Genomic DNA, 21154 nt, shown 5'->3' with positions numbered 1-21154 from the left:
GGAGGAATGGAGAAAGGAAGGAAGGAACTGGGAAAGGAAAGAAGGAAGAAAGGGGAGAGGGATGGAGAAAGAAAGAGGAAGGAAAGAAGGAACTGGGAAAGGAAAGAGAAGGAAGGAACTGGGGAAGAAAGGATGAAAGGGAGGAAGGATGGAAGGAAGAGTGGTGGAGGGACAGAAAGCAAGGAAGGAACTGGGAAAGGAAAGAGAAGGAAGGAACTGGGGAAGAAAGGATGAAAGGGAGGAAGGATGGAAGGAAGAGTGGTGGAGGGACAGAAAGCAAGGAAGGAACTGGGAAAGGAAAGAGAAGGAAGGAACTGGGGAAGAAAGGATGAAAGGGAGGAAGGATGGAAGGAAGAAAGGAAGAGTGGGGGGAGGGACAGAGAAAGAAAGAGGAAGGAAGGGGGAAAGGAAAGAGAAGGAAGGAACTGGGGAAGAAAGGATGAAATGGAGGAAGGATGGAAGGAAAAGTGGGGGAGGGACAGAAAGAAAGGAAGGAACGGGAAGAAAGGCAGCCTGGAGCTGGACTTTTGGGAGCCGCCTGAGGGGGACGAGGAGGAGGAAGGCGGTGAGGAGGAGAGTTTACCCCTTCCAAGTGGGCCGGTGATTAAGGCGCGAAATCCGACCCCAGCCCTGGAAGTTCCCCCGCAAGATCCCGGCCGGGCAAGACGCAGCCTGCGTGGGGGGCGGGAAGGCGATACTCCGGACCGGCTCCAAACACTCAGTCTGAGGCGCGGGGAGGGCGAAGCAAGCTCGGTCCTGGCCCAGGAAGCATTGTCGCCTTCCCCGCCCGGGGCCAGGCGTAGGCAACAGGAGGAGGAGGAGGTGGGGGGTGAGAGGTCGCCCAGCTCCAGTCGCCCATAGAGACAGAGGAGGGAAGGTGGCGGCGGCCGAAATGAGGACCGGACAGCCACGCCTCACTCCTCACGGTGGAGAGAATGGAGGGAGGAGCCCCCTCTCTGCCAAACCAAGGCACGCAGCAGGGCGGGTGGCAGCTGAGGGGCTCTTGTCATTCTCCGGCCGCCGCTGCAATGGTGGGAGGCAGGGACGGCACTGGGGCGAGAAGGAGGAAGGGCCACTCCTTCCTCTCTCGGAGACCCTCCCGCTGCTTCCGCCGGCCTAGGGCGCTGCTTCTGCACGTGGGAAGAGCCACACTCAGGGGCCCAAAGAGCCACTTGCGGCTCGGGAGCCGCGCTTTTGCGACCCCTGGGGTAGGAGGAGGTTAGACTTAGAGGTAGGCCTTTAAAGACTAAAAACTAGTTATTTTCTCTTAACCAAGTTAATGGATAATAGTACATCCAGAGTGACCAGGTGTGACGGAGAACAAAGTTTTAACAGTTGTCTACAGGTATGAGTGATACAAGGCTGAAAAAATTCCACCTGCTAAAATTATTTTTTTCTAATCTACTCATTTACATCTGGTTGTCCTAATAATATTTATATAGTTCCCCCCACTCCTTTAAAAGTACTGTGGAGATTCAGTCCTGATAGGTCAATGCTATTGGTAATTTGGAAGTCCTTCCTTTAACATTTATTAGTCTTGTTCTAGGATGGCAAAGAGATTGATTTGAAGGAAATGATGCAGTTCTGCTCCTGAAGCTCAGGGGAGAGTGGGGTTGCACTGACATAACAAAGCCTGAATGGCAGATTGCCCAGAAGTATTATTATTTAATACTTCTTGCATTAAGTAATAATAATAGTAAGGCTCCCAAATAAAGAGCAGTATATTCTCGACAGTATAAACACTGAACCTTGCTTAGGAAAGAAGTTCCTTTTATTTAATTTCATAGGGATCATAGTGCATCTATCATAGGGTTGTCAACTTTTCTTCTTGAAGGCTACCTGACAAAAAGGAATTTACAGGGGAGCACTTTCCTGCTATGCAGATGTATTAATTATTTCCTCTTCCCAAGCAGTTGTTAAACACAAAAGAATCTTGCCAGGAAAAAAAAGTTGGCAAGCATATCTATATAAAATGTGAGATGACCAGTGACAAGGCTGACCTGCTGTGGTCCAAGAGATTTGTTCCCCTGTCTTGAACCTGAGACCCTGGAGCAAACCTCTCTGTTGATCACATAATCAATCTTAACCTGGATTTGGATCTGTAGACTCACAGAAACACACCATAAAACAAAATAAACTTTATTAGAAAGAAAATAAGAAAAGATTTTGAAAACAATATAGCTCCAGTGTAGAATTCAAGCTCACAAAAATAAAAAAGCAGACTACCTAATATACTTACTGAATAGGGTTTCTGCAGCACAAGTCTTAACTTGTTAAGTTCTAGCAAATTCAATCCAAAGAAAACAGCAAAGTCTATAATACATGTAGCATATGGCAAACACAGGTGCAAGGGATGGGGAAGGGAGATAAAATATGGAATGGCATTAAGGCATAGCAAGATAGTCTACACAAGTGGGAACCCACGAAGACTATTTCCATACTCTCCCCTTTTCCTGCTTCCTTCTCTCCTTCAAGCGTTCCCAACTTGCAGGTGGGGCCTGGAGATCTCCTGAATCTCACAACAGATCTCACAACTACAGAGATCAGTTCCCTCTTAGGGTTGCCAGTTCCAGGTTGGGAAATTCCTGGAGATCTGAGAGTGAAGCCTTGGGAAGGTGAGGTTTGGGGAGGAAGCGACCTCAGCATGGCATAATCCTATAAAGTCCACCCTCCAAAGCAGCCATTTTCTCCAGGGGAACTAATCTCTGTAGTTGAGATGGTCTCACAGGCGACAGAGAACTGTCCCCCTGGAGAAAATGACTGCTTTGGAAGGTGGACTCTATTGCATTGTATTTGGTTGCAGCCTCCCCCTCCCCAAACCCTGCCCTTCTCAGACTCTGCCATAAAATCTCCAGGAATTTCCCAACATGCAACCCTAGTGAGGAGTGGCCCCAAGGTTTTCTTCCTCAAAGGCCAAAATAGGTTTGAAAAGGGCTTTGCCCCTCCCCCTTGCTTTTACTGACAGAACCAAGCTTTGGAAAGCTGTGGTTTTCAGTTGCTTAAAGCTACAGGCACTCCTTTTATCATTTTTGGAATTGGTAAAAACCCCAGTGTATTTTTTTTAAGATTTTGCATTTTTCTGGAAAGCTGGGGGCTTTTCCAGATGTGTAGCAAGCTCAGTCTTGACCTTTCACAGCTCCAGTCACTGGATATAAGTATCCAGAGATTTGGCCGACCTTGCTATTAGAATATAAGCTATAGAAAATGTGGGCCATCGGTCTCCAGACCTCCTTCAATCAATCACCAGACTGTCTCTAAAGTCATCTGGAAGATCATCAAATCCTCCCTCCCAACATGTTCCAGCTGAAACCAGTGAGCTAATTAGTAGGCTTGGTGAAAACAACTAATAGTTAGCACCTGTTGTTGACTGGACAAAGAAAAGGTCTAAGTGGAATTTTACTCTGAAAATGGCTCATTTCTTGACAACCACATAAAAAAGGAAGGGAGGGCTTGGCTAACTGAGCTTGCAAACACCTGAGTTTGTGGCAAAAAAAATGGAGGGGTATCCTCCATCCATTTGAATAAGTATGTGTTATGAGCTCCCGGAAAGAAAACAACAAAGGGGCCACTGTAATAGCAACAAAATAATTGGGCTTAAATAAAACTTGTCATTTTTAAACAGCCTCTTTTTCTCTTGTCTGCATACATCATAAATATATGAATGAAGTTTCCTTGCCCGCAGTGCTGTCCCAATTTTTTACTTGTGGTTTGGGGGACATTCAGTAAAAATGTTGGTTATTTGGTGGGAGATAGTGGATGAACTGTTAAGAACAATTAATAGGGTATGGATACTATGGTTTCTGAAATAAAGGACATCTTTAATATTTGGTGGAGCTGATTTTTTCTGAGAGTAGGGATAGTCTTTTAAAATGAGGAATATACCATAAAATGCAGAATTATGAACAAAGCCTCACAGATTCACAAATGGGGGCTAATTATGACACAAAGAACTGCTCTTCAAGTCCTCTTCATGAAATAGTTTCCAAAACGTACTGGTGGAAGGTGTTATCTGTTATTACAAATTTTAGCACTCTCTTATGAAAAGGGTTAGTTCTATTACACATCAATAAGTCTCCAGTGTTACTTAATGTCTCTGTTGCACCGATGAAACGTGGTAACACTATATCCGAAAATATTGTTTTAAATAATTATTTGTTAGCATTATTTGTTTTTGTTGTTTTACAGTGGTGTTTTCCTTTCCCCCCCACTCTGACTTGTTTGGCTGTTTTTTGGATGCGGGGGAGGGGGGAGAACTTCATTGTACAGAATGGTCATTAACAACGATGCAAACGCCAATGTTTCCATGGTAACACCTTGTCCACTACTGAACATAGTAGAGCCATTTTTGAACCATTTGTCCATTTGATTAATTATGTCTTTGTGCTGAAGACGGCTTGGCTTGATTGTCTCATCATGCATTAGAGAAGCTCCTGCTCTAACAAATGGGGCTATTGTTTTGGGCCTATTCATCTTGGTACATCCCTGAGAGTTGATAGACATTTCAGCAAAATGACTGTCCCTTAATGAGCTGCAGCTTGTCAGAATTGTTTAGGGCTTCATGCTAGGCAAAGACCACTGTCGTGACAGCTTCAGTTATTAAGGCAATGAGTGGGATGTCTATAAAAGAGTCTATACAATGCAATGACCCTGGTTTTGATATCACATAGTTTGTAATTACCAGCTATACGTCCTATATGATAGATTCATAATAGATTTCAAAGCCTTGTCAAAACTTTCAGAAGGAGAGTTTTCGGATGAGCCAGCTCTCAGTTCACAGTTATAAAGGAAGCGGCAAAAATGCTTCACACAATCATTTTAGCAGTTTTCTAAGTGGGATTAATCCAAGTGTCATTTTGGTTTGTTGATAAATGAGGGACTAGTACAAAATACAAGGGCGAGGAAGTTTTGCTGGTCTTTACTACAGATGGCTTGTAATTGGATTTCTGTTGGCAACTGAAGCAGAAAAACTACCAATAGCATAAAATGATTTCTACAGCCTTTCTGGGAAAGGGAGGGAAAAGATTCCAAATTTAATTCCAAAAATAAAACCCAATTTTTCTTCTTTAAAAAGCTCCCAACTTAATATATTTGACTGAGAGCCTTAGTCTGACAGCTGCTAGTGACATATTCTTAATTTCAGTAGACAAATCTGCCCATCTCATGTTTACATTAGTGACTCTCCTGCTCTGAAATGTAAACAGCTTCACTGGAGTGGGGTCAGTGTCTGACACATATATCCTTATTCCTGGCAACAGGTTACCCATTCATTGCATAATATTAACAACCATCACCACTACAAATTTTTTAAGGATCTTTTCCTCTCTTTCCTTGACTTTTTTTCTGAATATTAACAGCACCAGTTACCTTCCCTCCCATGAATGTGTACCTTATCAATACATGGGTGGAAAGACAGTTTAGAATCCACATAAGAAAAAGAAGTAATCCCTATGACATTCAAGAAACAATTTCTACAGGATTTTTTTTTAATAAAACAGATGTTCACATTTGCATCTTTAGATCTTCCACTGAATGAACAGAGGCAGCATAAAACGACATGTGCTTTAAATATTTGCCCATACAGAATCAGTGATTAAGCAGTGCCCCTAATAAACACAGATGGAAGTCAGCATCCCGTAGCTACCAACAGCCACATTTAATCAGTTAATAACTGTGGATTAAACTTAATTCAGATTAATTTGTATTAGTATAGAATTTGTAACTCAGTTGCTTTCATATTAATTTACATGTTGTCTAGACATGACATCATATTGACTCTTTGTTTGGCCCAAACACTAATTGCAATCCTGGAAGCTAATGGATGCAAACTTTCTGCTGGAAAACAACAACAACAACAAAGGATTTCCAACTGCACTGTACCAAAGGAGGTTCGATACCACAATTCAGAGTTGCAACCGGGGCCCTGTCTGCAAATAGAACCTCTTCATTTGAGCCGCAACCTCCATAAACAAAGCATGCTGTCCCTATGTAAAGAATGTGGCGGTTGGAAAGGGAGGCTGCTCTCATCCATCAACAATTGTTGGCCTCAAATACTTCTGGGAAAAGGACGGAGAGGGAAACAGAGAAGGGTTAAAAAAAGAGAAGCAAACAATAAATTGCTGTAGTGCAGATTACCCTGCACCATTATCAACGTTATCTTGTCATTTCAAATTGCGTTTTGGTGGGAACATGGGTTCTGGAACTTGTCTTGAGTGTCTCTGATCCATAGGGAAGGATTTTATTTTCTTATCCCTCACTTAGCTGCAAACTTGAGCAACCTATCTTCAGATTATGTACTCTAGAAAGGTGGCAACCGTGCAGCTTTTCATTAGCATTTCTCTTTAGCATTTTTGCTTGTTCTTAGAAAGAACTTTTTAAAATATTTCTCTTTTCTTCTACCTAGGAATTATTAAATGCCCCTGTTGTATGGTTATACATATAATGAAATATCTGTACAAACATTTCTACCCCATCCCATACAAGTTTTGCTTCATGCTATTCCTGTGTTCTGTATTTTATCTGGGCTTTCCCTAAGCAGAAGGAAGTTATTATTTATATAGAAATTTTAGTAAATGCAAAGTGTTTTACTTTCTCTCATTTTTGTCTGCAGCCCAGCTCACTGAGGAGGTAATTATTATTCCTGCTGCTTAGAAGGCCAAGGTAAGCAAAGCTTGCTGCACAATAAGGGCTACTTCTTACATTATGGCTGCCGTATGGAAATCATTGGAAATGCTTCTGCATAGTAGTAGCTCCGCATGGTTTCCATAAAGTGTGTGTGCCGCTTACTGAGTGGATTGTCCTGCTTGCTGTTAAGTTTGCATGTGGAACCAGCAGCAATCAGAAAGACATGAAGCTTGTGTAGAGAGTCTCCACGTGGTAAAGGAAGCGCTGGGTTTGATCCACTCATCTTTTTACTCAGTTTGGTCATATCTCCTTACTATAGACCCTAACCCACATGAATTTGGTATATACAGGTCCCTTGATCCCTAGCTTAGCATTTTATAGGTGGTCAAAGGGGACACCTGCATTCCTTTTCTCCAACAGAAAAGCTGGTTGGATTCAGGATTAGGTCTTACAGTTATACTTTTATCAAGCAGCTCAGATTTGAAAGGTAAATGACCTCAGAGATGAGGCCAGATTAACGTCCAGTAACACTTTACAGAGCAGCGAGTTTTTGGTGATAATAGAGGCAATAGAGATTAGTTCACCTGGAGGCAATAGAGGCAATAGAGATCAGTTAATCTGGAGAAAATGGCCACTTTGGAAGGTGGACTCTGTGGCATTATACCCCACTGAGGTCCCTCTCCATCCCAAACCCTGCCCTCCTCAGGCTGCGCCCCCAAAATCTCAAAGTATTTCTTAACCCGAAGCTGGCAACCCTACAGATGAAGGGGGCTTTGGCTCTCAACAGCTTATACCCCGAATATCTCATTGGTCTCTAAGGTGCTACTGGACTCAAATCTAGCTATTCTACTGCAGACCAACGTGGCTACCCTCTGAACCAATCTCAGAGATGAGCTCACGAGAACAGTTGATTTGACATGTATGGGAAAAGCTAAGGTTATTGGCTTGCAAAGACGCTGAGTCATTCTTAGGGTTGTGCAAACAAAATTCAGTAAATTTCAGGTTTGGGTTTATTGGGCCTGATTTTTTTTGGTAAACCAGGAAAAAGCCAAATACACATACTGGTGAAGGACATGAATCTGGCAGTTTTCTATGAATGCTTGCAATAGACCTGCACAAAGCTATTGCTACCCATAGCTTTGTGCAGGCCCATTGCAAGCATTCACGGAAAATGGAGTTTTCCCATGAGGCTTTGGTGAGGAAGCAACCATTACAGACTATGAAAAGTAAGTAGCTTTAAAATTGCCCCAGAGGACATTTTTCTAGATAGAATCACCAAATTTGCAGCATAGCTGCAAGGGACCTTCCTTGTATGAAACCTAAAGTTTGGTAAAGTTTGGGTCAGGGGTCCAATTTTATGGGGTCCTGAAGGGGTCTACCCCCTCCTCCACAGAAAATCATTGTAAATTTTACCATGCTTTTCTATGTAGGAGGGGGCAACCCCTTCGGGACCCCATAATATTGGACCCCCTGACTTAATCATCACCATAGGGAAAAGCCTGGGAAATGCCCAAAAAAGCCGAATACCTATTTGGCTGATTTGGCGATCAGCTATTCGGCTTTGGCTTTATTCACAGTTCTGATATTTGTGTTAAATTAGATTTGAAGGAAGCAAAAAAGGCCTTTTTCAGGTTTATTTTTGGTTCAGATTTATCGATAAGCGCAACCCTAGTCATTCTCCAGGGTACTCCTTTTGATCTGACAGCTCCAGCTCCTCCATGGCTTATTTTGACTGCCACTGGAACAAAGGCAAAGATAGGTGATCAAATGTCATGACAGGAAAGGAAACAAATGAAAGAAAAATTCTTCCCAAATCAGATGTCTTCGGCCAACATGGGAGGATTGGCAGGTGGAAATACTATAATATTTCAGTTACAAAATTCTAATAGGATTTAAAGCTGATTATTTTAAAACATTATTTTGGTACTAGAACACAACTGAAATAAGAAACCTCTGTATTCCAAAACTAATTATAAAGAAGATATTCTTTATAATTAGTCAGTTCTCACAATGGCGGGATGTGAGCGGTGGGGTGCCTCAGGGATCCATGTTGGGACTGGTGCTTTTCAACCTGTTACATCAATTACCTGGAGTTGGGGGAGAAGGTAGCCAAGTTTGCAAATGACACCAAATTATTTAGGGTGGTTAAAACAAAATTGGACTGTGAAGAGCTCCAAAAGGATCTCTACAAACTGGAAGAATGGGCATTAAAATGGCAACTGAGATTCAATGTGAGCAAGTGTAAAGTGATGTATATTGGGGCAACAAATCCCAGCTTTACATATATACTGATGGGATCTGTGCTGGCAGTGACCGACCAAGAAAGGGATCTTGGGGTGGTAGTGGATCACCCAATGAAGATGTCAACCCAGTGTGCGGCTGCTGTAAAAAAGGCAAATTCCATGCTGGCCATAATTAGATGAGGAATAGAGAATAACACTGCTTCTATCATACTGCCCTTGTACAAATCTATGGTGAGACCACACTTGGAATACTGTGTACAGTTCTGGTCACCAGACCTAAAAAAGGATATTACAGAGCTTGAGAAGGTGCAGAAAAGAGCAACCAAAATGATTAGGGAACTAGAGCAACTGTCCTATGGGGAGCGGTTAAGACGCTTAGGGCTGTTTAGCTTGGAAAGAAGGCAGCTAAGGGGAGACATGATAGAGGTCTATAAAATTATGCATGGTTTGGAAAGAGTGGACAGGGAGAAGTTTTTCTCCCTCTCCCATAATACTAGAACACGGGGTCATCCGCTGAAGTTGGAGGGTGAGAGATTCAACAGATAAAAGGAAGTATTTTTTCACACAACGCATAGTTAAATTGTGGAACTCCCTGCCCCAGGATGTGGTGGTGGCTGCCAGCTTGGAGGGCCTTAAGAGAAGAGTGGACATATTCATGGAAGAAAGGGGTATTCATGGCTATTAGAATGGATACTAGTCATGCTGCATACATATTCTCTCTAGTATCAGAGGAGTATGCCTATTATATTGGGTGCGGTGGAACACAGGCAGGATGGTGCTGCTGTAGTCATCTTGTTTGTGGCTTCCTAGAGGCACCTGGTTGGCCACTGTGTGAACAGTCTGCTGAACTTGATGGGCCTTGGTCTGATCCAGCAGGGCCTTTCTTATGTTCTTATATTAAATGCTGCCTTTTTTCCTAACAATTGGTGGTAGCTTTTATTTTCTGAATTGTAATTTCTTGAGAGAACACCATACCCTTTCTTTAATATTATATTAACAGTCAGTGAAGCATAGTGGATAGTGTTATTGGGGGACCAAGTAAGGGGCAGGAAGACTACCCTGAGCACCACAGCAGAAAGAAGGCTAAAATCTAATTAATTAAAAATAACACACCTTCAAAGGGCACAATAAATTGAGATTATGGTGATATTGAAATGTAATCAATTAATTATGTTGTTAAATCAATAGTAGTGTTTAATTGAATCTATATCAATTAATCTATTGCATGCCAGACCATTAATCAACCTATAACCTATATTATGTTGACAGCCCTATATATTATGGATTAGCTCGTGGGGTGTAAAAAAAAAATGACATGGTGACTCTAGCTTGCTTTCTAATACTTTCCTAACTAGCCATTCATCAAAATACACTAATAATCTTTTAGACATAATGGGAAATGTGTAGAGTTCTTTAGATTCTCATTGTTGGAAGAATCTTGGACTAGCTTGTAGACTAGCTCCACAGGCTGACAATTGCCACTGATCCTGAAATGATCACATTGGTGATAGCTGGGAGAGGAAGATATAATAATATATCAATAATCATCCCGGGCGCAGAGTGTTAAGCTGCAGTACTGCAGTCCAAACTCTGCTCACGACCTGAGTTCGATCCCGGCAGAAGTCGGTTTCAGGTAGCCGGCTCAAGGTTGACTCAGCCTTCCATCCTTCCGAGGTCGGTCAAATGAGTACCCAGCTTGCTGGGGGTAAAGGGAAGATGACTGGGGAAGGCACTGGCAAACCACTCTGCAAACAAAGTCTGCCTAGAAAACGTTGGGATGTGACGTCACCCCATGGGATGATCTGGTGCTTTCACAGGGGACCTTTACCTTTACCTTTAATCACCATCTCACAACAATAAGAAAAAGTGATATATTCTTTTGTCTTCTACTGCATTTCTTCTTGTTGTCCATGGCCTGTTTCTTCCATCTGTCTTTCCCAGCATATGCTTTCTGTGTATTTTGTTCTTTTCCCATGAACGTTCTCTTTGATTCTCTTTCTTCTTCTTCTTTTTCCTCTTTTAAAATAGATGCCTTTTTAAAAGAGTTCAAAATGCAAGGGAAACATCTCACCCTGCAACACAGCAGTGGCTTCCATTTGGTGGTCTTTATACAGAGCAGCAAGCTGTGTGTAGGAATGAGACCAATTTTGGCAAGCTTGCTTGTTCAATTTGAACATCCCATTGACTTTGCTTCTCCCTTGATTTTTGTGCCATTTGGTTTTTTCATACCAAAATTTCCCTGTAAAAATGTATATGTATACATTAATCACTTTCATAGAAATGGGGAAAACAGCATGTACATATAAACATAATCTGAAATGTGTGACTGTATAAATGGTGTACAAATGGCCTAAAAATGCAAAATAATCATTGGTGACTGCAACATAACTGAGACAGATGGAAATCAATGATAATGACAATAAATAAAGGGAAAAAATGATAATGTACATAACCGATCATTCCTAGTTGTGAGCATGGTGCTGTATGTGATATGGTCCTTTCTGCCCATCATGGTCAGCTTTGATCACCCTTTTGGGGCACGAAGTGGTCCCTCCTTGCATTCCAAGCTAGGGAGGGTCAGTTCTGTTAGAGCTAAAGATGGCAAGTAGCTGTTTGGCAGTGCCACACACACTTTCAGTCAAACACCACACATCTAACTAGGAGTCTTATGCACAACATAAATGTGGCCTGCACAGCTTCTGATCTAAAATGAGATCCATATGCAGAAAAGTTATTAACTTATCTATTTATTTACTGTATATATTTGCCATAACTCTCCCTTCTACCAAATACCCAGGAAGGTGTATAAGTTGAATATGTAAAACAACATATAAGCAAATAGAAACCTTTCGTTACATCAGCTTTGCTCAACCAGGCTGAGCTTCTTGTTTTGAGAATTCATACCACCAAGAAAATATCATGACTGTTTTTATTGTTGTTTTTTTAAAACTAGCATATGCAAGAATAGGTTTTTATGGCACCATAAGAATATATGCACAATCATTTCTCTTTTTTCCTCCTCATGGAAGATAGCTTGAATATCATCTTTGTGAATATTCCAGGATTGTCATATTCACCATCTCAAGTAATGAATGGTCGTTATAGGAAGGTGCCCTACTCAGAGAGGCTGCGCTTGTGTGCTTCTGGGAAAATTGATACTATGGAACATTGTTTATGAAAATGCCCTATTTTATTCAAATGTGAGAGATTTGTCAATTACTCCATCCCTAGGCAAAATGGTAGCTGCATCAGTGGGAGAAAAATTAGGGAGACTTTGTCTGGGGTGGATTCGGAGGTTACTTTGGCGGTTGCGAAATTTCCCACACACATTATAGAGAGTAGAAAATGATTTTAAGATTACCTTTTAGCCTGGTATATGCGGATAGTGTGACACTACTCAAAACCTATAGATTAAATTAGTAGTATCATTTAAGTAAGGACTGACATATTCCTTTTTATTTTTGTCACCTCTGCTATGCTGTACTTTTTAAAAAATGCAGCAAGCAAAACCACAGGTTTTATAAAGCTGTTTCTCTTGAATCTGACTTTCCACCTTCAAATCCAGTGAATATCTTAACCCAATGAAACCCTGTGAGAGCTACACTGATTATGGCTTAGTGCTTGGATTGGTTTTCAAGCCAACCAACAGTGAATGAAAATATGCAGCTGAATGAAACAATCTTTTACTTTGGAAAGGGGGGTGATAGTTCAGTGCAGATTTGGAATTCATTTCCAACAGCAAGTACAACAACAGGGGAAAAGATTAGAAATGCCCTCAGCAGAAAACTGTGGCAAGAGGAGGAGGGGTTGGTTTCCTCTCATCTTTTTCTGTAAGATGTCTAAGTCTTTCCCATAGCTGTCAATGTCAACTTTGATCACAAATATAGTACCTTGGCAGAAAGCTAATCTAACAACATCCCTTAAAACTTTGTGCTTATGCTGCTCACATCTCCTTATTGCAAAACCAGTATACCACTCTAGCTTGTATTTTACATTTTTTAATGGAGAATAATTAATTGAACCTCTTCTGACCATGGCAACTAATGTTATGGATCAATTGAGAGTCATTTGTTTATGCTTAAATTAACATTGCCTTTTTCATTAAATGTATTTTAAATTCATTTGGAGAGAGAAAGAGAGCTTACTTTGTGGACAATATGTTAATACACATTGAGGATTTATCCTGGAATGTTTTGTAGGGGAAATTATTCCAAGTACATACTTGACTGAGATATGTATTAATTCTATTGTAGAAACTGTAAATGTATTTTAAAGTTATATTCACCTGTGGGAATATGTGGGAGGTCTTGGATACAAAACTATCAAGATGGTTCTCCTATCCATACCTGGTTCTTTTGGATTCAGGAGTAGAAGCCATAATCATTCAACTACATCAGGATGACTAGGAAATAGTAGAGACTCCACGCCTTTCCTGATTTGTATGTGTGGTACTGAAATCATGATTTGCTGTGTGGTTTCCTGATTGCCTGGAAGCCTGATATAAACTTGCTATCCTTTGGAAACACCAAATCTTGGATGTTTTGCTTCTGGTAACTATGGTCTCTTGTTGATTAAATCCTTTTGACTTTCATTTCCTTGCTTTCACTTTCGGTGCCCGTGCCATAGCCATTTCATTCAACCAGAATAACCATATTCTGTATCATATTCAATGGTAAAGAAAAAAAATGGTTAATGGTGGATGGTCCTATTAATAGAACCCTACATGAAATATGTAGGGTTAAGAACTCCATATTATTACACATAGCCAAATATGGTGTATATGGTTACAAAAACAAGACATCTTTCTTCACTGTAAGCCCAAGCCCCGTTTGCTGGCCTGTGCCAAAGGTGGTCTGGAGGAGGACTCCAGGGGTGGCAAGGCTGGCCCAGGCGACAGCTGGGAGAGATGGCTCTAGGTAGCAGCATGTTCAATGGCAGCTGGGGGAGCTTGTGTGGCTGAGCAGAACCCCCACCCCGGGCAGGAACTTTTCCCACCTGCCCATTCCTCTGCCCAGCCTCAGCCCTCCTTGAATGGGCCTATCAGGTTGATCCTGACAAGGCCAGGAGGGGCAGGGCTTGGCCGGCAGACAACAGCTCAGAGGGCTTTATTCTGGTCCACTGGCTGGGGATTTATTTGGGTCGCAGCCTCACCATCCTGGGCCATTCAGTCCCTGGCTTTGTTCCACCCTCCTTCCCTTTATAGAATCATAGAGTTGGAAGGGTCCACAGAGGCCATCCAGTCCAACCCCTGCTTAATGCAGGATCAGCCTAGAGCATCCCTGACAAGTGTTTGTCCAGCCTCTGCTTAAAGACTGCCAGTGAGGGGGACCTCACTACCTCCCTAGGTAGCTGATTCCACTGTCAAACAACTCTTACTGTAAAAAAATTTCCCCTAATATCCAGCCAGTAGGGTTGTTGAATTAAAAAAAATTCGGTATAGTTCAGATTCGGCTGAATTCGGCCCATTTAGATTCGGCATATGCCGAAGTCCGAACTCCCCCACTTCGGGTCCGTGCAATTCGGCGGGAATTCAAAGTTCGGAAAAAAAATTCGGCCGAATAAAGCCATTAAAAACACAACCGCGCCTTTCTGCGGCTCTGGGGGGGCATTTTTGGGGGTAAGGTCCCAAACTTTCAGCAGAGCTTCAAAGGATGTTTCTTGAAAGACCCCCCAAGTTTTGTAAAGATTGGGTCGGTGGGGCTGAGATATGGGCCCCGAAAGGGGTCCCCCCACCCTTAATGTGCATCTCTGAGCAGAGCTTGCCGCCCACGCACAAAGCTCCCAGCCCCGACAAACAGCTGAGAAGTTTTTTATGAATGAGGGAAAACCTAAAGACACACAACTGAAACCCCCCCTTAAACCAGGGAGAGAGAGACTCGAGGGGGAACATACACCCCAGGCAGAACCGGCAAAAGGCCCCTTTGGCTTCCCCCCCCACCCATAGAAACTGCTCCCTCCCCACACACACACAGACTCTGCTTCCCCCCCACACACACACACACAGGAGAAAAATTATAGATTAAAGCCCCCAAAGGGGTCTTACTGTGGCTGTCTTCTGTTCCATCAGGAGGGGCTGGGGAGGACTGGGTAATCCAAGACGTTTCCATTTAGGCACGGGACGTTTTGCTCTGGAGGAGATGCATACAGGATCCCATTCATCCCAATAGGGAAAAGGGGAAAGGGGAAAGCCCATATCTCGGGACCCCCTGACCCAATGTTTACAAAACTTGGGTGGTCTCTTAAGAAGGCTTGCCTGAAGCTCCGCTCAAAGTTTGGGATCTGCACCCCCAAAAATGCCCCCCCTGCAGCCACAGAAAGAGAAAAGGGGGGAGCCGATATTTCTGCCCCCACTAAACCCATCTTTACAAAGCTTGGGTGGTATCTTAAGAAGGATTGTCTGAAGCTATGCTGAAAGTTTGGGGGCTGTATCCCCAAAAAAGCGCCCCCTGCAGCCACGGAAATGGAAAAGGGGGGAGGTAAAAGGGGTGGAGCCCATATCTCGAGACCCCCTGACCCAATGTTTAGAAAACTTGGGGGGTATCTTAATAAGGCTCATCTGAAGGCTCCACTGAAAGTTTGGGGTCTGTACCCCCAAAAATGTGCCCCCTGCAGCCATGGAAAGAAAAAAGGGGGAGCCCATATCTCGGGACCCCCTGACCCAATGTTTACAAAACTTGGGTGGTCTCTTAAGAAGGCTTGTCTGAATTTCTGCTGAAAGTTTGGGGTCTGTACTCCAAAAAATACACCCCCTGCAGCCACAGAAAGGAGTGAATGTGCACAAGCACCCCCCCACACACACACACACGAGGATTTCCCCCCCTCTCTCTCTCCCCAGCCGGGCCACACATCAGCTGATTCCTCCAGTACTCAATACTGACTGATTGGCCAGAAGAAGACCCAGCTTGGCCACCGATTGGCCGGGGGAGGAGAATGCTGCTTACTGACGGTTATGCTGTTTACTGACGGCCCGAATTTGCCGGATTTATTCGTGAACTCCCGAACTCGCTGAATTCAGCCCCCCTGGTTGCCGGCCATTTTTGAGTTCGGTTCATCCCGAACTAAAAACCACCGAATCAGGGGAAATTCGGCTGTTTTTCAGTTCGGGCCGAACCGAATCAACAGCCCTACCAGCCGGTACCTTTCCGCCTGCAATTTAAACCCATTATTGCGAGTCCTATCCTCTGCTGCCAACAGGAACAGCTCCCTGCCCTCCTCTAAGTGGCAGCCTGTCCTAATTGCCTACTAGCAGTCGGTGTCAGGTTTCAGCGTCTCTCTTTCCAAGTCAAACTGAGTTGTCCAGTAGTTTAGAATATGGGTGGTCAGGAGGGCTGGAGTCAAAAGGGAACCAGAAAGATCTGCAAGGTCAGTCACGGTCCAAGGTCAGAATTCCAGGAGTTCTCAGTTCAGGCGAAGGCTAGGTCAGCATAAAGCAAACTTGTTGCATCCATGCCCAGCTCTCTTTTCCCAGAGGCTTTTATTTACCTTTCTGGGAACATGCTGGCTGTGTCTCTGGCTTGGTCCTGCAATGACTCAATCACTCTCCACCTGTAGTTGCTGATGCACAGCCACATGCATGCTGCATCTTCGAGCTTGCAGATCAGCTCTCAGCCACTTTCTGTGCGCTTCCAGGGGTGCCAGGGATCCTAGGGAGCAGGGACCCTGAGGCTGATCCACTGTCTTGAGGTCAGGGGGTGCCTCTGCACCAACTGGTTGCTGTATCTCTGGGAGTGCCTGCATATGGTCCTCCGGCTGGACATCTGGAGTTGGCTGGGTCCACCAGTACCCCAAGATCTTGTTCACACACACTGCTGCCCAGAAGTGTATCCCCCATCCAGTATGTGTGCTTAACATTTTTGCTACCCAGATGTAGAATTCGGCACTTATCTGTGTTGAATTGCATCCTGTTCACATCTGCCCACTTTTCCAGTGTGTTCAGATCTCATTGAATTCTATCTCTATCTTCTGGTGTGTTCAGCTCTGCCGATTAATGACCTGTACCAGGGCCTGGTTGTCACACCAAAAGTGTACCCTTCTGTTCCAAAACAATGCCCTCCAGACACCACTGCCACCAAAATGGGAAAAAAACTCTAAAAAGGTCAAATCCCTAGACAGACCAGTGCCTGCTCAATGTGATGGCCAAGGCTGAGCACACCAACACCCTTCAAAGTATATCCCAAAGCCTATTCCCCCCTCATCATCGGACTGGACCTGAAGGGATCTCTCCAGCTCAAGGGACTCCTGCCATATGGAAATGCCATTAAACTGGGCCAAGAAGCACTGCCATACCCTAAGGTCCTCCTTCATATCCTTTGTAACCCGTATTTTGTGGTGTGGGAGTGAAGCCTTGGCCGTAGCCCTTGCCAGGCGAGCACAGAAGAGGTGGCCAGGCGACACCACTCTACAAGCAAAATTTAGATGTCAGACCAGAGATTGCAAATCCTTCAAGGTGCATTTTTTTCCTTGCCAAGAAAAGGGAAAGTAAGGCCTGCAATGCCAGGAGCTTATCCTCAGGAAGGGGGGAGGGGCCTGACGCTGAGTTCAGCTCTATGCTCACGTAAACCAGCCTAGTTGTAGGCCCCTCCATCTTTCCTTGTGCCAAAGGGACCCCCAACTCCACTGCTAGGCTCTGAAAAGCCCTAACCAAGTCAGAGCAGGCCCCTGTACCCGCCCACCCTAGGAAAAGGAAGTTATCCAGGTAATGCATGACGTAGGGTTAGCCAGACCTATCCTTTACTGCCCATTCTAAGAAAATACTAAATTTTGTGAATGCTGCGCAAGGTACAGAGCACACAGGAGCACACTTGGAACTGCTCCCAGGCCACATGGAGCAGGAAAGCTGCACCCTCTTGCCGCCGCTCGCCCATGCGACTTGGCTCACTGCCGCAGGCCTGTGCCAACTCCCTGCATGCCCCAAACAAGAGCCTGCAAACTTAGCTCTCAGGGAAGTTGGAGCCCTTGCTTGCATGAAAGAGGCAAGAGTACTTTGCCTATTGGAATGTGAATAGTTGAAGCTCAAGACTTCAGTCTTGCCATCAGTGGATAGAAAGGGATTTAAAAGATGCTTGAAGTTTTCATTCTTTAGTTCAGTATTTTCTTTTAAATACCAATCACAAAGAACAGCCAGGAGGAAGACAGCAATGAGTCCTTATTTCACAACCATTTTTAAACCCTGCTTTACATCCATACCTCTTTTCCCACTGAAATGAATATAGAAAATACCCAGCATATTAATGAAAACATGATGAGATTCATATTTTTCTTTAATCAGCATATCATGAAATAAGGAGGGGCTTGACATTATAATGGAAATCATTAGAACTCCATATGTTATTCTGAACTGTTATTGTACTGCACTAGCAGCAGAAGTAGACAGCTTAATCATTTCTTTCCCCTCCTCCAATTAAATCTGATTGGATTGATGGCTCATTTATGAGGCTGTTATGTATTTTGCATCTCTTAATTAATTTGTGGTCACCTCATCCGGCTGTGTACATCGAGAACTTTTCTGCCCACAGCCACATAGACTTTTATTCCAGGCAAAGGATTTTTAGGTAATTTATAAGCCTTCTCTGGGGGTGTGTGGTTATCATAACTTAATCACACCCTTTGGGGATTAAAAACACTTATCTCTGGATCATGACTTGTAATACCCCAGGGGGGTGATTATCTCAGGAAACTTACAACTCTCTGTCATGCCTAATTGCTTAATTATTACAGCTGTGAGTTCACGTTGCAATACAGAAGCTCAGGTTGTGCCAGCACTTCTTCTAGGAATCATTGCTTTTAAGCTTGTGATAAAATCTTCTGTCAGTTGATACTTTTGCAGACAATCTATGCCTGGAACTGCACCTTTCTATCAGAGTTCTGAATTTTATCCTGGCAATATGTTTTTAGTAGCAGACGGAAGAGGAAAATATATAAAAATACTTTCCTGTATGCATTTATGTTAGGGATTTGAACTGTGTGGTAAATACAGCAATGTTTTACACACTCTATATGTTATGTATGTATAAAAGACTGGAATAACTGTGCATAGGATTGCACTGTTAAGGTTCCCGTGGTAAAATTATTTTAAGATTTAGAATGTTTTTCAAAACAATATAAGTTCTCTCTTATTCCTTCATTTTACTCTCTCCTTCCAATCCAGAATTGTTGCTTCCCAGAAATGTTAAAATCATTGAGAGGACTGCTGTTGACTTAAGTGGTATAGGAACAACTGTCATTTTAATTTTCTCTTTGCAACTAGCTGACTGTACAGTAAGAATTCAGAAGTTAGGTTATCATGATGTATCCTGGTATCATAGGTGAAAACAGGTAAGTCAGGTAGTTTTGAATGCTGGGTTTCAGTAGTATCTCTGGGAAAAATTCTATGAAAATGTAGCTGTCATATTGCCCTGGCTTTCTATTAAATACAATAAATGATGTACAATTCAGTATGTAAAAAAAAAAAGATTAATTTTTGAGGCTAAGATTCTAGAAGTGCGCCCAAAGTCTGAATACACTGGACTGTAGAAGGTGATTTATTCTTGGTTGATAGCTACACAATCCCCATGGAACTGCCCCAGGTCTTCTTTTGAGTTTTTCATGGTTTTTCCATTTTTCAAGACTCACTGTGCAGTGGCGGTGCAGTTGCTCCACAGCTTCAAGAACCTCTCTTATGACAAATTTAAAATTAGCTGTGATCCCAAAGCGAAGGAAATGAGTAAAATTGAATGAATAATTGTTGTAATGGTAACGTCGTGTTTTCCTTTCCACGCCTCCACACCACCCTCAGCTCTTTCCCCTCCCACCTTACTCCTCCTCCAGCCAGACTTCTTGCAAACCCCCCCCCCCCAGAAACCAGCTCAAACAACATCAGGGACTGGAGAATGGGCGTCTATGTCTGCAACAGCATGAGGATCGCCATTCTCCATATCCCCACCCCATGCTTTTTTTTGTTTGTTTCAGGGAATCACTTCATCGATAAAATGATGAACATACAACCAGAAATGAGGAGCGGGTAAGAGAAAGATCCAGTGTCCATCCCCCCTTCTTTTGGCAATTTAACACCAAGTAACCCGAAAGCAGGGTGCGGTACAAAGGAGGGCTGGGTCTTCCTCTCACTCGCTCCACATTTCTATTTGTCCGTTCATCGTTTTATCGATAAAATGCACAAAGAAACAGTTTTGGGGGGCTTGCATAGAGCGACCCTGAACAAAGCGACGGTGGCAGGGAGAGCTGAAGAGTGTGGAAGAAAGTGTTTTAAAAAGCACACAAACACACACACTGGCCTTGCAATGATCACAGGCGCAGGGGGAGGGGAACGGGCACCACTCAGCACCTCCTTGTTGAAGAGGAAAGCGAAGAGCTCCCGCACCATCGGCTTTGTCACCTGCCAGTTATACACTGGCTCCCAGCCAGGCAGCAATGAGCCGACGGCTGAGGAGAGGGCTGTGCCTGCTGTACTGGAGGGGGCCGCCAAGGCTGGGTTGACCAACACCGCCACGGCCATGGTTGTGCATGGGCCCCGCCAAGGCCTGCGGAGAAGGAGAGGGGAGTGGCGGCAGCGGCCTGTTGCGAGGAGAGGCTGAAACTGCTATCAACAGGGCTGGCTCCAGCCACTATCTTGAGCACTGCCTCCTCTGCCTTCTTCTCAGGAACAGCGGCTGTTTGCAGAGGGGGTGGCAGGGGCCTAGCAGCACCACTAGTAGCAGTGCCGGTGGAGTAGCAAACTTAATTCTGTTCCCCAGAACTCCTATAAGATGTTGTTTCACAGATGCTGCTGCTTAGCTATCAGGGAAGGCAGAGACCATTCAATTTCTATTCCCCAAAGAAATGCACAAGTATGGAAATTTTCTTAAACCTTTCTTCTTTTTCTCCTTACTAAATTACCCCACACCAGTGGCAGTAATCTTTTCACACTACCTTGTATCTGGAATAGCTCCTTCCCAGAGACTAATCCTTCTTTGTGACCTGAGAAAGGGCCCTTTTTCTCCCAATCTCAATCCTGTCACTCCACAGGTTGTATGTTTCACTAGCCTAGGCTAAACTAAACCCTCAGGTTCTCAGAGTTGTTCACAGATTCTTCACATCCAGGTTACCAATCTTAGAATCCTTTCTTTCCCTCAGAACTCAGAGAGTAAGACTTCTGGCTTGACCCACGCCTTGTCTCTCAGCTTCTACAGAAGACTAACCCTTCATCGGTCACAATGACCTACTAGCATGCGATGGAATTCACCTTTCAAGGTTGGGGAGAATGTTTTTGGAAGAAACCTGGAGAGATTCATCGGGAGGCTTTTAAACTAATACCA

Source organism: Euleptes europaea, chromosome 4 (assembly GCF_029931775.1).
Source record: "Euleptes europaea isolate rEulEur1 chromosome 4, rEulEur1.hap1, whole genome shotgun sequence".
In the NCBI taxonomy this organism is placed as follows: domain Eukaryota; kingdom Metazoa; phylum Chordata; class Lepidosauria; order Squamata; family Sphaerodactylidae; genus Euleptes; species Euleptes europaea.
The sequence above is the reverse complement of the archived record's forward strand: the minus strand, read 5'-3'. Positions refer to the sequence as shown.